The sequence below is a fragment of the Pantherophis guttatus genome, chromosome 3 (assembly GCF_059756535.1).
Source record: "Pantherophis guttatus breed Tessera chromosome 3, ASM5975653v1, whole genome shotgun sequence".
Taxonomy (NCBI): domain Eukaryota; kingdom Metazoa; phylum Chordata; class Lepidosauria; order Squamata; family Colubridae; genus Pantherophis; species Pantherophis guttatus.
Genome location: NC_142065.1, coordinates 213,533,948 through 213,547,890, shown reverse-complemented (window position 1 = coordinate 213,547,890; position 13,943 = coordinate 213,533,948).

Below are 13,943 nucleotides of genomic sequence, written 5' to 3'. Positions count from 1 at the left end.
AAATAATTTTTCTGCAGACCACCAAAATTTTCTCGCGGACCATCAGTGGTCCACAGACCATCAGTTGGTGACCGCTGATTTAGACTAGAGCCATGGTGGACGGTTAGAATGCAGCACGGCAGGCTATTTCTGACTGCTAGCTGCCTGCAATTTGGTAGTTCAAATCTCCCCAGGCTCGAGATTGACTCAGCCTTCCGTCCTTCCAAGGTGGGTAAAATGAGGACCCAGATTGTTGGGGGCAAGAGGCTGACTCTGTAAACTGCTTAGAGAGGGCTGGAAAGCACTGGGAAGTGCTATTGCTAAGTGGGAAGGAAGGAAGAAGGACCATGGTGGAATAGTGGTTAGAGTGCTGTATTGCAGGTTAATTCTGCCGACTGCCAGGAGTTCGATCCTGACCGGCTCAAGGTTGACTCAGCCTTCCGAGGTCGGTAAAATGGGTACCCGTTGGGGGCAAGATGCCGACTCTGTAAACCGCTTAGAGAGGGCTGTAAAGCACTGTGAAGCGGTATATAAGTCTAATTGCTATTGCTTAGAGGCAGATATTTCTCTCTCTGGGTGCAATGAGAATATATCTGCTGACTAAAACTCCGCATTGGTGACAGGAAAGGCATCCAGCCAGTAAACACTCTGTTAGCTCCCTTCAGTTGCCCAGACTCCACCCCGCAAGGGATTATGGGGTCGTTAAACCATGATGATGATGATGATGATTTAGTGACTGTTGAAGCTTAGAACAGTTCTGCAAAAATTGACTCTGCACATCAGATAGGTCCCATCGAGAAGCAAAACCATGCCCAACATCAAACTTTCAGAAATCCGGGGGAAATGAAATGAATTTTATTTTTTGGCAACCTTTTCTGATGTTGAAGCTGGTGGCAAGCCAGAAAACATTTCGCGCCGAATTCCTGGCTCTGCAAAATAATTTGCGAACAGTAATTTGCGAACAGTAAGCAAAATACACCCATGTGACAATTCCACAAACTGTGTGTGGGTGATGAAATATTCCTAGCACTCCGGAGATGCATGTTTGCAAACAGCTTTTCATTTGGAGTTTAGGATTGCAGGATATCAGCGAATCTGGAAGCAAATCCCTAGAATTGCCTTGTTTTGGAGAAAGGCAGTGTTTGTCAACCTTGAAAATGTTTTTAAGATATGTGGACTTCAACTCCCAGGATTCCCTAGCCAGTAAGAATTTGTGCTGACGGGGGAATTCTGGGAATTGAAGTCCACACATCTTAAAATGGCCAAGGTTAAAAAACATTGTGCTAGAATGATGATCCTTGTTTATTTTATTTATTTATTAAATTTATATGCCGCCCATTTTGCTATTAAGTGACTCTGGTTGGATTACAGTATGATTAAAAACAATACAAAACATCAAAAATTAGTATATTAAGAAAAATTAGCGTTGATACTTGCAAGTGCTTGTTCTCCTGTTTCTGCTCTGTCTGCTCTTGAAATCAATTAGTCTCACTTTCGCCTGCAGAGTTGGTCGCGACGTCTGGCTCTGTTTAAAACAGAGTTGTCCCGGATCCGGAGCTTCAGTGGGCTGACTGGGGAGCTCTCGCCCTCCAAGCCCCTGGAGTTATTCCAGGGGCTTACGGGGAGCTCTGCCCACACCCACCGGCTCTCCTCTCCCTCTTCTCCCGATGGAGAGGTTTTCAAGCCGTCAGACAGCTGATTAGCGCTGTCAAAGCGGCTTTAACAAGATCACGGGGCTGGCGGGCCGAAGAGACCGTCCGCAACGCTGGTGGTGCCAACCGGAAGTCCGGGTTAGGTGCCTCTTATCGCTCAACGATTCTATGAAATTCAGTTTGGGCTAGCGATTAAGGCACCAGGTAGAAACCGAGAGATGATGAGTTCTAGTCCCACCTTAGGCATGAAAGCTGGCTGGGTGACTTTGGGCCAATCACCAGGAGACTGTAAGTTCTAGTTCTGCCTTAGGCTTGAAAGTCAGCCGGGCGACTTTAGGCCAATCACCAGGTCACTAGGAGTTCTAGTCCCATCTTAGGTACGAAAGCCAGCTGAGTGATTTTGAACCAAACAACAGGAGACAGTGAGTTCTAGTTCTGCCTTAGGCATGAAAGCCAGCTGAGTATCACCAGGAGATGGTGAGTTCTAGTTCTGTCTTAAACATGAAAACCAACTGAGCTTTAGGTGCAGAAACCGGCTAAATGACTTTGGGCCTGTCCCTCTCTCCCAGCCCAATCCACCTCACAGGGTTGTTGTTAAGATGAAAAAATAGGATTACCGATGTTCACTGCCTTGAGTTACTTATAAAAGCAATAAAGGGTTTTTATTGTTTCAAACGGTTTGTAGCATTTTTTAGCATATATACAGTATATACACACAGTATATGCTATGAACAGTTTAAAACAGTAAAAAACCTTTATTGCTTTGATAGACAAGACAGATAGATAGATATAGATGTAGGTCTTTGGTTATTCGGGTTTTCTCCCGCGTAAAATTGGAGGTTTCTTGGCAACGTTTCGACGAAGTCTCATTCGTCATCTTCAGGCTGGTGTTCTCGGCTTCGTGCTTCTAGGAGCAATGTGTGTGATCGCAGCTGTTTCTTCCTTTTAACTGCCAGTGGGGGTGTGAACTGATTGGGTGGGAGCTTGGCTGTGTTCTGATTGGGCAGAGGTGTGTTCTGATTGGTTGGGGGTTTGGCTGTGCTCTGATATAGATATAGATATAGATATAAATATATTATATATATATATTGGAACTGTTAACCGCCCAGAGTCACGGACTGAGATGGGCTGCTATGAAACTTACATAAAGAAAAATAAGAATGAATAAAATAAAAGCAGGAGATAAATAAACCTAAGAAGACAGATTGGTGGGCGGGCAGTTCTGTGACTTCCGTGAAAAGCCCTTTCTTAGCTCCAAGGAGAACATTCCTTCGCATGCCACTGTCCAGCCAAAAGGCAGCAACCGGTCAGCGGCCAAACCTCCAACAGCTGGGCAGTGCATCCTATTAACTCCACACAATGGATGCCAGAGAGAGAGAGATAGAGAGACAGAGAGATGGCTGGTCCTCAAAGGACCTATTCTTGCTGGGACAAAGCTGGCTTGAGCCGGCCGCCCCCTCCCTCCCTCCCTCCGAAGGCTGCCTTGCATTCCAGGCTCGGTTACCAAGAGCCACTGAAGACGGGGAGGGAAGGATTGGCAAGAATGCCCCAAAGGAAGGCAGCCCCAAAATACAGAATCTTTCCCATCAAATCTGGAGAGAAGATGTTTGTCAGCTTTAGCTCAGGGGGGAAGGTTGTAGGAGGGCAGCCGGGTTATCTTGGGAGTGGGGGGCAAACAGAATAGCAGAGTACAGAGTTGGAAGGGACAGATTGAACAGATTTAATAGATTAACAGATTTGGAAGGCACCTTGAAGATCTTCTAGTCCAACCCCCTGGTTCTGCCCTTGTTTAGTTTCCATCCGTTGCTTCTTCAGGTGCCTTCAGGTGCTTTGGAAAATAGGTTGACCCCGTCTTCTTTGGGGCAGCCCCTCAAATACTGGAAGACTGCTATCACATCACCCCTAGTTCATCTTTTCTCTATACTAGACATACCCAATTCCTGCATTTCATCATATGTGATAAAAGAATAACAGAGTTGGATGGGATCTTGGAGGTCTTCTAATCCAACCCCCTGCTCAACAGGAGATCCTAGACCACTTCAGACAAGCGGTTGTCCAGTCTCTCCTTATAGACCTCCAGTGATGGAGCACCCATAACTTCTGGTGGCAAGCAGTTCCATTGGTTAATTGTTGTCACTGTCAGGAAACTTCTCCTTAGTTCTAGGTTGCTTCTCTCCTTGGTTAGTTTCCATCTGTTGCTTCTTGTCCTGCCCTCAGATGCTTTGGAATAGACTAGGATATGATAGGATAGGATAGGATAGATTAGATATTTTTTTATTGGCCAAGTGTGATTGGACATACAAGGAATTTGTCTTGCTGCATTTGTGCTCAGTGTACATAAAGGAAAAGAGACGTTCATCAAGAAGATTGGAGAATAGGTTGACTCCCTCTTCTTTGTGGCAACCCCTCAAATATTGGAAGACTGCTATCATGTCCCCACTAGTCCTTATTTTCATTAAACTACCTAATCCCAGCAATCGTTCTTCATATGTTTTAGCCTCCAGCCCCCTAATCTTCTTTGTTTATTTATTTATTTATTTATTTATTTATTTATTTATTGAATTTGTATACCGCCCTACTCCCGAAGGACTCAGGGCGGTGAACAGCCAGATAAAATACATATAATACAAATGTTAAAAAACATTAAAATACAGTTAAATAATTTGGCCCGGAAAACGAAATTTAAAACACCCCAAATTCTTAAGACAAATTTAAAATTTAAAATTTTTTAAAAGTTGCTCTTCTCTGCACTCTTTCCAGAGTCTCAACATCTTTTTTACATCATGGCGACCAAAACTGGATGTAATATTCCAAGTGTGGCCTTACCAAGACCTTGTAAAGTGATATTAACACTTCTCGTGATCTTGATTCCATCCCTCTGTTAATGCAGCCTAGGATTGTGTTGGCTTTTTTGGCTGCTGCCGCACACGGCTTGGAGAACTCAAGATCCTCAATGGCAATGGGTCATTCCCACCCCCACCCCCCCAGTTAACTTTGGCAATCCAACTGCTTGCTGTGCCCCAGAGCAATCTCGGCCCTCTCTGGGCAGCGAGGGTGATGAGGATGAATTGCCCCCTTGGTGGTTTTAAGTTGAAAAGATTAATTGAGGAGGAACTTTCTCCCTCTTTTTAAATAATTTTTAAATATTTTTAATATTCAAAGTTTAATTTGTTTTAAATTGATTGGAGTTTTTTTTTAATCTGTCTGGGCCAAACTATTTAATTCGATTTTATTTCTGCTTTTTAAATTTTGTATGTATGTATTTTATTGTTGGCTGTTCACCGCCCTGAGTCCTTCGGGAGTAGGGCGGTATATAAATCAAATAAAAGTAAAAGTAAAGTAAAGCTTCTGCAGAGTTTACATACTTGAGGGTGTTTGGAAACACTGGATCCCTCCCCTCTCCCTTCCCTCCCTACTCCCTTCTCTCCCCTCCCCTCTTCTTTCCTTTCCTTTCCCCCTCCCCCTTCTCCCCCCTCTTCCCCTTTCCCTTCCCTTCCTCCTCCCCCTCCTCCTTCCCTTCCCTATCTTCCACTTACCTTACCTTCCCATCCCCCTCCCCTTCTCCTCTCCCTCCCCTTCCCCTCATAAAAAGGACTTTCCAACTATTTTGACTCTGCTGGATAAGCTGGTGGGAGCTCTAATCCAAGACATTTGAGGGCACCAGATGGGCGAAGTCTACTGAAAACCTCATCCTTCTCTGGAGCACCAGTTGCAGAAATGGGGACAATTGCAAGTAATCCCAAAGAAAGAGATTGCATACGATCGAACGTGACGGGGACCTTCCTCTTGGCCTTCCTTTCCACCCCCAAGAATTCCTTGTGGTTCTAGTAGTCACACTGGGCCAAAGAAAATATTCTATTCTCAACCCTGTCTTATGCCTGAAGGTATCTAATCATGCAGTAGGACTCTATTACTATTATCCTTCTCACCTCTCCTATTACCTACTCCAGTGGTGAAATTCAAATATTTTTACTACCGGTTCTGTGGGCATGGTGTGGCTTGGTGGGCGTGGCAGGGAAAGGATACTGCAAAATCTCCATTACCACCCCCCTCGGGGGCCAGCCAGAGGTGGCATTTGCCGGTTCTCCAAACTACTCAAAATTTCCGCTACCAGTTCTCCAGAACCTGTCAGAACTTGCTGGATTTCACCCCTGACCTATTTTAGGACTATCGCTTTGTTGGTGATTCTTATGATTCATGATTTGTAGCTTCATTGTTTGTATGTAGACTGAGAACTTCTGCTCCGGAGACAAATTCCTTGTGTGTCCAATCAGACTTGGCCAATAAATAATATTCTGTTCTGTTCTGTCGTACTCCACTCCACTCCATTCAATTCTATTCCATATCTTCCCTTCCCTTCCCTTCCCTTCCCTTCCCTTCCCTTCCATATATTCTCTCCTCTCCCCTTTTCTGGTCTAGTCAAGTCTACATTCTATTCCTCATTCCATTCAATTCCATTCCGTATTTTATTATTAATTCTATTCTATTCTATTCTATTCTATTCTATTCTATTCTATTCTATTCTATTCTATCCTATCCTATCCTATCCTATCCTATCCTATCCTATCCTATCCTATCCTATCCTATCCTAATTCTGAATTCAATTCAATTCTATTGTTTTCTATTCTATCTGTATTCTATTCTGTATTCTATTCTCTTCCTATTCCCTTCTCTTCTCTTCTGTATTCTGTATTCTGTATTCTGCATTTTATTTTATTTTCTATTCTATTTTTTCTATTCTATTTTATTCTCTATTCTAATTTCTATTCTATTCTATTCTCACACGTTCAACCCCTCCATCTGTAAAGGAGAGACCTAAAAAGCAGCTCGGAGGAACAGAAGGCCTCCGTCCTGCTTTCAGGCTTCCAGCCCCACTGGGATATTTATCAAAAGGCAAAGATGGATGACCCAACATCTTGCTAAACTGCTGGAGCTTCAAGGACAGCGTTGGCACCTGTGCCGCCAGCCATCTCGCGCCGCTTGGGGGGGTGCCCGGCGTTGGCACCCTTTCTTGGATTCTGCAGCCTCTGCATCTTCCACATCTGTGCAAGCCAAAACCTGCTGGCCATCATCTCCATTATTTAGGAACAAACAGCTGGACTGATCGTTCCACCCTTCTGAGTCATAATTGGTTTGTTCGCTGCTGGTTTAATGCCACCTTTAACGGGAGAAAAGGAATGGAGCGCTTTTGCTGAGATACAATAGAATAGGAATAGGAATAGGAATAGGAATAGGAATAGGAATAGGAATAGAAATAGAAATAGAAATAGAAATAAATAGAAATAGAAATAGAAATAGAAATAGAAAATTTATTATTTATTTATTTATTATTTAAATTTTTATACCGCCCTTCTCCCGAGGGACTCAGGGCGGTGCACAGCCACAATAAAACACACATATCCATAAAATTTAAAAATAGAATAGAATAGAATAGAATAGAATAGAATAGAATAGAATAGAATACTAAAGTACAGAATAGAATAGAATAGAATAGAATACTAAAGTACAGAATAGAATAGAATAGAATAGAATAGAATAATAAAGTACAGAATAGAATAGAATAGAATAGAATAGAATAATAAAGTACAGAATAGAATAGAATAGAATAATAAAGAATAGAATAGAATAGAATAGAATAGAATAGAATACTAAAGTACAGAATAGAATAGAATAGAATAGAATAATAAAGTACAGAATAGAATAGAATAGAATAGAATAGAATAATAAAGTACAGAATAGAATAGAATAGAATAATAAAGAATAGAATAGAATAGAATAGAATAGAATAATAAAGTACAGAATAGAATAGAATAGAATAGAATAGAATAATGGAATGGAATAGAATAGAATAGTATAGAATAACAGAGTTGGAAGGGACCTTGGAGGTCTTCTAGTCCACCCCCCTGCTTCGGCAGGAAACCCTATATCATTTCAGAGTTCCAGGCATCACCTGAAAAGGGTCCTAATACAGGTGTGAGACAGAATTAGCCACTATTAAGCCAGGATCCCTCTGACCTGTCCGAACCGGGGGTAACCCACCACTGCTGTGCATGCATGTGGGGGGGGGAACGCATGCGTGGGGGGTGCAGGTTGGTGCAAGTGGCTTTCCAGGGCCCAAAACGGGGCAAAGGGGGCCCCTCACGCAGCACCCCCCGTGCCCCGTTTGAGCTTGGAAAGCCTCCTGCACCAACCTTGAAGCCAAAATGGAGCATGGAGGAGAAGGGTGCATGTGCGAAGGGGCCGGGGCGCATGCACAGGTGGGTGCTTGCATTGCATTTTGGGGGTTCTGGCACTCACATGTGCATTCGCATGCACACGCACTTTGGGCCCTCCACTTGTCAGAAATGGTGTAGTTATAGGGCAGTGTTTCTCAACCTTGGTAGCTTGAAGATGGGTGGACTTCAACTCCCAGAATCCCCCAGCCAGCGCTGCTGGCTGGGGGATTCTGGGAGTTGAAGTCCACCCATCTTCAAGCTTCCAAGGTTGAGAAACACTGGTATAGGGTCTCCTCCTTGATCAGGGGGTTGGACTAGAAGACCTCCCAGGTCCCTTCCAGCTCTGTTCTGATTGAAAAACCAGAGTGAAACCCTCAGGGCGACATCTTGCCAACAACTGTCTCTCTTGAAAAGGCGATTAAACATTTATTCAGCTACTCCAATGGCAGGGAGGGGAACCAATTCGCCTCTCCCCCCCCCCACTCGCCTGCTTCCATGGCAACGCCGATACCCGGTTGTCGTGGCGAGAGATGCAAGCATCTCCTGATTAGTCACTGATCCGCATCACAGCCCTCAAAGGCCACGGTGGCCTCACGGGCCTTTCGCCAAGCCTTTGAAAAGCCCCACGGAGAAAGAATTCAGCCTGGGTTCTGCGAGAGAATGAGAGGCTCGCCGAAATTGGGTGGGGGGCATTGGGTGGACAGCCTGGGGATGTTCTTTGGGTCCTCAGATACACCCCCCCGCCGCAAAAGCAGGTTGAGAAAACGGGGGCTAATATGAACATCGGTTGGTGGAGTCGGAGGGGCATTGCGAGGTCATGTAGTCTAACCCCCCCCCCCGTCCCTGCTGAGAAAAATCTAAGGCTTGGGCAACCTGTTTGGAGGCTGCCAATGTGAACGAGCTGCTTCGCTTCTCTAGACATTTCGCCCTACTGATAATTTTTTTTTATTTTGTGCATTTTTTAAATTAAATTTGGACTTCGATTCCCAGAATTCCCTCAGCCAGTGTCAGACGCGTCAGGTCCATACACGAAGGCTCATTTAATTTTTTTTTTAAGTGAATTTTTGTTTTAAAATTCTTTTAAATCGAAATTTTAATCTGTTTTACATTATTGGGATTTTTAATTGTCTCGGGCTAAATTATTTATTTTATTTTATTTTATTTTTATTTTATTAAATTTCTATACCGCCCTTCTCCCGAAGGACTCAGGGCGGTGAACAGCCAGAAGATAAAACACAGAAATACAAAATTTAAAATAAATTAAAACGAATTAAATAATTTAGGCTGAATTTTAAAATACCCCATAATTAAACAGATTAAAATTTATGTTTAAAATTTAAATTTAAAAGAGGAGATGATTTAGGCCAGGCCAGCTTGATGAAATAAAAACGTTTTAAGCGCGCGACGGAAGGTGCCAAGATCTGGTTTTAATTATGTTTTTTAACTTTTGTATCTATGTATTTTATTCTGTGCCTGTTCACCGCCCTGAGTCCTTCGGGAGTAGGGCGGTATATAAATCTAATAAAACAAAACAAAACAAACAAACTGATTTATGCACAATCTATACACAGGAATCTTCACAACGATAGATAGTCCTCAACCTATGAACATAATATCCAAAATTTATGTTGCTAACCAAGACAGTCGTTGCGTGAGTTTTGCCCCATTTTCTGACCTTTCTTGCCGCATCTGTTATACGAATCACGTCAGTCGTTAAGTGAGTCACACAGTTGTTAAGTGAATCTGGCTTCCCCAATGCCTTTGCTTATCAGAAGGTTGCAAAAGAGGATCTCGTGACTCTGGGATGCTGTAACCATTATAAATATGAACCAGTTGCCAAGCATCACATTACTATGGGAATGCTACAATGGTCTTAATTATGAAAAATGGTCCTAAATCACTTTTTTCAGTGCCATTGTAACTCTGGTCATTAAATGAATTTTTGTAAGTCAAAAACTATCTGTAATGGTTAGCAGCTTCTTGGAATGCAAGAAGGATCCAGGGAATTCAAGGGAGGTTGGAGTTAGTTCACTTGTGGCAATGCAGGGATTCTACGCTGATTCCTCATTTGACTCCACCTCCATTCTTTGCCATCTTTCTCCTACAGCCGGCCTGCTTTAAAACTTCCCAGCATTGTGGCTACGGAATTCTGGAAATTGAAATCCACGCGTCTTAAAATGGCCATTTCATTGAGAAACACCACTCTAAAACCTGAACAGGAGGGAAGCTGTTTTTCCAAAGAGGCGTTCAAATTCAGAATATTTTATTACTCTTCCTCATTCTGCACTGAAAGGAAATCTATGAAGAATAAACGCCCTCTTGCAATTATCTGTCCTGGTGTATTTCTTCCGTTTGGAAAGAGACCAGGAGTTGGGGATGAAATTCATCAGCAGGACAAAGACATCCCAATCCCTATTTTTATGTAAGACCCTGAATTACAGGGGTCAAAACTGGTTCCCCGTAACTTTTATGAGCGGGTTGCAGCACTGATCCTCGTTTTCACACCTCTGCATGGTGAAAGTTGTGAACTGACCTATCCTTTATCCATCCCAGGAGAAAATTGGACCTGTAACTCCAGAGTTATGGTTTGCTCAGGAGCAATCAAGAGTGGTTTATCAGAGAGGACTCCAACCTTGGCAACTTGTGGACTTGTGGACTTCAACTCCCAGAGTTCCTCAGCCAGCTGGCTGAGGAACTCTGGGAGTTGAAGTCCACAAGTCCACAAGTTGGAAGTCTTAAAGTTGCCAAGGTTGGAGACCCCTGGCTTATCAGTACCCAGGATTGATCAGATCATTCCTATCAGATGGTAGTGTTCATAGAATAGAATCTTAAGGCTGGAAGGAAACTTGGAGGTCTTCTAGTCCAATCTCCTTCCCAGGGCAGGAGTCCTTATTCTACCCAGGACAAATGGCCGTCCAATCTTTTCTTGAAGACCTCCAGTGAGTTGTTTCTGAAGGCAAGCCGTTCCACTGATCATCCTTCTCACTATCAGGAAATGTCTCCTCAATTCCGGGTTGGATCTCCCTCTGAGGAACTTCCACCCGCTGCTTCTCGTCTTGCCCTCGGGTATTACGGAGAATATGTTGAGGTCCTCTTCCCTGGGACAATTCTTCAAGTATTGGAAGATGCTGTCGTGTCTCCTCTAAGTGTTCTCTTCCTCAGGCTAAACATATCTGCTTCCCTCAACTGTCCATCCGACAATTTAGTCTCCAGATCCTTGATCGTCCTCGTTGCTCTTCTCTGCACTCTTTCTAGGGTCTTGGGGTCTTTGAAGAGATGTTCTTCCTCTGTGGGAAGACGAGAGCTCCTATGTCACTTCACTCTGTTTGCTATTGAGCATCTTCACCAGGTGCAGGTTTCAAAACCCGTCACTACCGGTTTGCTTGTGGGCGCATGCGTGCTTGCGTGCACACACAACACTTCTGCACATGCGCAGAAGCGTCTGGGCGGGCTGGTGGAGCCTCCCGCCACCGCCACTACCAGTTGAACCTGTAGCAACCCACCACTGATCTTCACCTAGGATGCAAGCAGGAAGAGAGAGAAAGAGAGAGAGAGAGAGAGAGAGAGAGAGAGAGAGAGAGAGAGAGAGAGAGAGGGACAGAGGGAGGGACAGAGGGAGGGACAGAGAGAGAGAGAGAGAGAAGAAGGGAGGGGAGAACTTAATTGGAATTGCAGGCCTGTTGATGAACCTACCCACTTCCCTTGGTTTTTCCTTGGTCGAGTCATTAAGATGGATTCTTTAACCAGGCTATTAAAGTTGAATGTTTTAGTCTGATTTGTTGATAACTGTTTCACACATGTACAAATGGGCATTATTCTATGGAATAAAAGTCAACTAATTGATTGATCGTCAATCAGTCGATATTCCTGTTCTGAAATTGTTCCCGTTTCCTTTAGCCAAGATCTTTCTGTCCTTCAGTCATGGCCTCTGAGTATTTATAGCTCTATCTATTCTATATCATCGATCGATCGATTGATTATATGCCTTAAAAGTTAGTCTTACCAATCACATTAAGTAGATTTTTCACCAGGGTGATTTGTCCCTAACCTGGTCTTTTAAGTCTTCCAATGGTGCACCAAGACAAATTCCTTGTGTGTCCAATCACACTTGGCCAATAAAAAAATTTATTCTATTCTATTCTAGCTGAGTTCATCTACCTTGCTCCTCCTCCTCCTCCTCTTCTTCCTCTCCCACTCCCTGCAAAATCCCATTCCCTTCTTCCACTCATGACGTTGCCCAGTTGGGTCATTAAACGTCTGCAAGAAATCAACATTTGCACAGAGTACCAAGGACCTCACAGGTGAACCCTGAGTTACAAATATTCTCTTCTATCAGTAATTATTTGTTTTGTTGACTATTCTAAAGTCTTCTCAAGTCTTCTCCAGCACCCAAGGTGATAGGCATCTATATTCTTCCCATCCTACTTCTTCAAAGTCCAACTTTCAGTTGGCGGTCAATAGTATCTGTATTGCTCTGTTTCACTCACTTTCTTTCTCTGACTTCATTAACTGCTTTTCCAATTGTGCAACTTCCAGAAATACTATCTCTACAAACAGTATTTTGTAAACTAAAGATAATTGCTGGTTATGCTCACCTACTCACAAAGTATACATATTTTTTGTTATTTGCTATTCTCATGTCCTTGGGCCAAACATTATTACTAAACATGCAAGAAGGGCTTTCCATTCATTAGCAAAGACCATACCAACAATGTGGATTGTTGCTTTTTACTGCTCAAACTTTGCCAAATATAACTTGTTCAAACAAACCTTGGTTTAATGTACATGGAGATTCTCAATGATCCAGGCCAGGGTTGTCCCACAAATGCTTTATCAAAAGGCAATTGGACTTTGTTTTTTCCTTGAAGATGTTTCGCTTCTCTTCCAAGAAGCTTCTTTAGTTCTTCAGAAATGAAGAAGCTTCTTGGATGAGAAACGAAACTTTCGGAGCAGTTTGGCAAACTGGTGGTTGGAAGAAATCATTAGGGCAGAGAACCAGTTGTTAAATTACTTGGATCCCACCACTTGTGTAGGGTCTCCTGTTTGAGTGGGGTGGGGTTGGATTAGATGACATACAAGGTCCCTTCCAACACTGTTATTCTATTCTATTCTACTCTATTCTATTCTATTCTGTAAATTCTATTCTATTCTATTAATTATATTCTATTGATTCTATTAATTCTATTCCATTCCATTCCGCTCTATTCTATTCTATTCTGTAAATTCTATTCTATTAATTCTATTCCATTCTATTCTACTCTGTAAATTCCATTCTATTCTATTCCATTCTATTGTATTCTGTAAATTCCATTCCATTCTATTCTACTCTGTAAATTCTATTCTATTCCATTCTATTGTATTCTGTAAATTCTATTCTAGTAATTCTATTCTACTCTACTCTATTCTGTATATTCCATTCTATTCATTCTATTCTATTCTATTCTACTCTATTCTATTCTGTAAATTCTATTCTATTCTATTCATTCTATTCTATTCTATTCCACTCTATTCTGTAAATTGTATTTTATTCTATTAATTCTATTCTATTCTGTAAATTCTATTCTATTCGTTCTATTCTATTCATTCTATTCTACTCTATTCTACTCTTTAAATTCTATTCTATTCTATTCTATTCTATTCTATTCTATTCTATTCTATTCTATTCTATTCTATTCGAACGAAACCAACAAAGAACAAACCATGATAGATCAAATCATGGTTCAATACTAACAGAGGCAAATCACACTGAACAGGGCCACTAGAGCAACCTGCAGGCTCAGCCTGGAAGCCTTTAAAACTAAGGGAGGAGGGGCTTCTGGGCATGAGCAGAGCGCCTCTATTTTAGCCAGCTCCAGGCCCAACATGGCTGCCGGCGGAGAGGCGACGGAGACTACGTCTCCCGTGAGGCCTCGGGCGGGAGGGGACGGTGGCGTCGTGCAGCGGGGGTGCGGCGGGGGGGGCAGAGGGAGTGGAGAGGGAGGGTCCCGGCTAGCTCGGCCCCGCCTCCCCGCCGATCGCGATTGGCTGCGGCCGGTTGTCGGTGGTGACGGCGGGACGCGTCGGGGGCGGAGCTTGTGTGCCGGCGGCTCTCTTGGTC